The sequence below is a fragment of the Arachis duranensis genome, chromosome 8 (assembly GCF_000817695.3).
Source record: "Arachis duranensis cultivar V14167 chromosome 8, aradu.V14167.gnm2.J7QH, whole genome shotgun sequence".
Classification (NCBI taxonomy): domain Eukaryota; kingdom Viridiplantae; phylum Streptophyta; class Magnoliopsida; order Fabales; family Fabaceae; genus Arachis; species Arachis duranensis.
In genome coordinates, this window is record NC_029779.3 from 22,652,555 (window position 1) to 22,656,185 (window position 3,631).

Here is a 3,631-nt window from a genome sequence, read left to right on the forward strand (position 1 = left end):
CGAGTAAGGGTCGATCCCACGGAGATTGTTGGTATGAAGCAAGCTATGGTCACCTTGTAAGTCTCAGTCAGGCAGATTCAAATGGTTATGGATGATATATGAATAAAGCAAAAAGTAAAGATAGAGATACTTATGTAATTCATTGGTGAGAACTTCAGATAAGAGAATGGGGATGCTTTGTCCCTTCCGTCTCTCTGCTTTCCTACTGTCTTCATCCAATCCTTCTTACTCCTTTCCATGGCAAGCTGTATGTTGGGCATCACCGTTGTCAGTGGCTACAGTCCCGTCCTCTCAGTGAAAATGTTCAACGCATCCTGTCATGGCACGGCTAATCATCTGTCGGTTCTCAATCAGGTTGGAATAGAATCCATTGATTCTTTTGCGTCTGTCACTAACGCCCAGCCTTCAGGAGTTTGAAGCTCGTCACAGTCATTCAATCATTGAATCCTAACTCATGGGCTTTCTCAAATGCAATGAATGAATGTGATGCTCCCGAATCAAATAAAGCATTTAAATTTTGACCAATCATCTCACAGTTACCTCGAATGAGTGTTTCGGATCCCTCGACACCTATAGCTGAGGTGGTGAACACCCGACCAGTTTGTTGTGCTTTTCCAACACCTTATTTCTACTTTTATGGACAGTTTGGGACCTTATGTCCCGCCTTACCACAGTAATAGCACAAACCCCATCCGGCCATGCACGGGGCTCCCGGGTGGTGACTTCCACACCTAGCACAAGCTTGCTCATTCTATGGCTGCTTCTCAAACCTTTTTCCTTGGGAGTTGTTGTTGTTGGGCCTCCTGAAAGAACTTCTCCACTTGAAAGGCGAACCTCTAGGTGCAAAGCTCTTCCCTCGGTTCTGTGGGAATGGTCCCTTGTGACTTCCTCTCTCAGCGGCTGCCTTCTTCACACACTCCTCAGCAACCCTACACTTGTTTACCATCACAGAGAAACTTTTGACCTCTATTGGTCCCTGAGCTCTATTTCCGTCGTTGCCACAATTGTTCATCCATTGCCCAAGAGCTTCAGCAGTGGCTTATATCGCAGCAGCCATGTTCTCCAACACAGTCATAAGGTTCACCGGGTCATTAGGGTTAACCTCCGGTGCACGAGCATTAGTACGACCTCTACCAAGGCCTCTACCATGGCCTCTACCGCGTCCATAAGGTGCCATCTGGTTCCTATACACACCAAACAATCGATATTAAGTTGATCAGTCTCAATATCAGAAGTTTAGTGCTTTAAGTTTCAAATGCATGCTCATGAACGTTTATGCCAATTATATCAAGTAGATATACTAATAGCACAAAACACACATACAGAGAATGCACAGAAGCATAGTCAGTCCGTCCCCCTCAGGCTCTACAGGAACAAACTGCTCTGATACCATAATGTAACACTCTACCATACAGAGCCTTATGCTTAAGTCATAATTCAGAGATGGCAAGGTATTACGACCTCTAAAATAAAAATTTAGTACGAATAGTATTGTGAAGAATGATTATAACTAGGAGCCTTTTTAAGAAAAAGAGGTAAACAAAAACCGTAACTCAAAACGCGCAACACTCTGATCGATAATGTAACGTACAAAGGATAAGCCAACGCAAGAAATATTGAGTCTTTAGTTCGATATCAAACAATTCCAACTATTCGTCTGCGGCTTCATACAGAGTCTTCGAACCTGTGTCACTAAAAGGGTGGAAGATTTTGGGGTGAGAACAAACCACACGTTCTCAGTAGGGGATAGAAATGCCGTAAAAGTAATGAAATAAAATGTAAATAATTAACTTTACTCAATAAAACTATTTTTCTTAAATCCCTGAAAATACTTTTAGTTTTACTTTAGATAATTAATTACTTTTTCTTAAATTTCTAAACTCAAAATATATTTTAATCACAAAATTAGTCATATTAACCATCTCTCAGTCACATAACCACATAATCATTTCACCTCAATATATCCGTGAACTAATAGTACAAGTAAGAGATCCAACCCAACATACAAACAAGTCAAAAAGCACAATGATAGAGAAGTAATACAAGCAAACACAACCAAATGTAAATGTGCAAACAACATGATGCATGTCTATCCCTAACGCAGGTAATGAGCTCATTTGTCGGTTTCGACCCGCACCCGATGCAATCCGACTCGCAAGTCAAATAAGGCATTCCAGTGGCATAACCTCTGCAAGTTTCTACTTCTTGCAGGCGTTGATTCTCCAGCTGAAGTATACCGAACATGACATCTGCAAGTACTTGCAGGCGCTAATTCTCCAGCTGAAGCATGTGACCCATGTTCCTGGAAGCCATTCCATATACACGGGCATCCCTGCACAATCATTTACATATAAAGCTCACGGCTTAACATTTTCACACCGACACCACAACTAGTTACGTTCCGTCACCCACTCGTGACCTCTTAATCATTTCATAAACACACGTTCCGTGTTTTCTTTTCTCTTTCTTTCCCTTTCTTAACAAGCTGAACTCATATCATAACTTAAAACAAAATCTCTTCTCAAAAGATTGAATTTAAATTATACTTTTCTTAATAAATCGAAATCAAATAATATTCATAAATTAGATTTGCTTTTAAATAACGCTTTAAACAAAGTCTTAGGATTTTATAAAAATTTTAGCAGTATTTCCTCTAAAGCTTAGACTATGCCACCCTTCTAGGGTCCAACCAAACAATCTCTCAACGATTCCAAAAATCAAACCCTTTTCAATAATCAAACCATTTTCAAATATCAAATAATTCTCAATAACCAAATCGTTTCCTTTGAAACTAAGTCACGTTCTATTTCAATAAAATTTAGCTCCCTTTCAAATCATTTGCTCTTGAATAAAATCAATAATTACTAATGAATCAAACCAATATTTTCTCAAAATAAGCTTATAAATCGGATTTTCAAAACAAGATCACTTTTTCATATATTTTATTAAGAATTCGGACAGAGCCTCCTCTTAAAATTCGTCTTCACCACCTTTACGGGCTCCCTCACTTTTATAATTTCTTAAATCAACAACCCAACCAAGACATTGACATAATCAGAGTTTTCAACTCAATCACAGCCTCAATTCATAAAACTCAATTCATATTTTCAATTCAACAAGCAATACCAAATCTATCACCATTCACAACCACAACTCAACAAATATTCATTATAACCAGCTAATAATCAGAATTTTTAACATTCCTAAACAATCAAAAAATCAAACACATATCCATCAAATTCAGTCACAAATACAACTCAAACTCATCATTCAGTCATTTCAAATAATCATAAATTATTTGCAAATACCCACTAGACTTCCATGGTATTCATAAATTAAAACAGTTAGTTTTAAAATAAAATCCCCTGCATTAGTTAGTCGAAACCCACAAAGTCAAAAAGCGTCTAAAAATCCTTTTCTCTTGGCCCAAATTCAACCACATCGTATCCGACCATTTTCTGTAGCAGTGACAGCCATATAAGTACTGTACAGAATAGTAACTCAACCTGAGACATTAACATCGCAAAATCCTCAATAAATTATAACAAATCGCTAACAGTGAAAGTTCTGAAACAAGAAAAACTTACCGTTTCAAGAGGGAAACAAAAGATGGAGTCGTTGCTAATCCAAC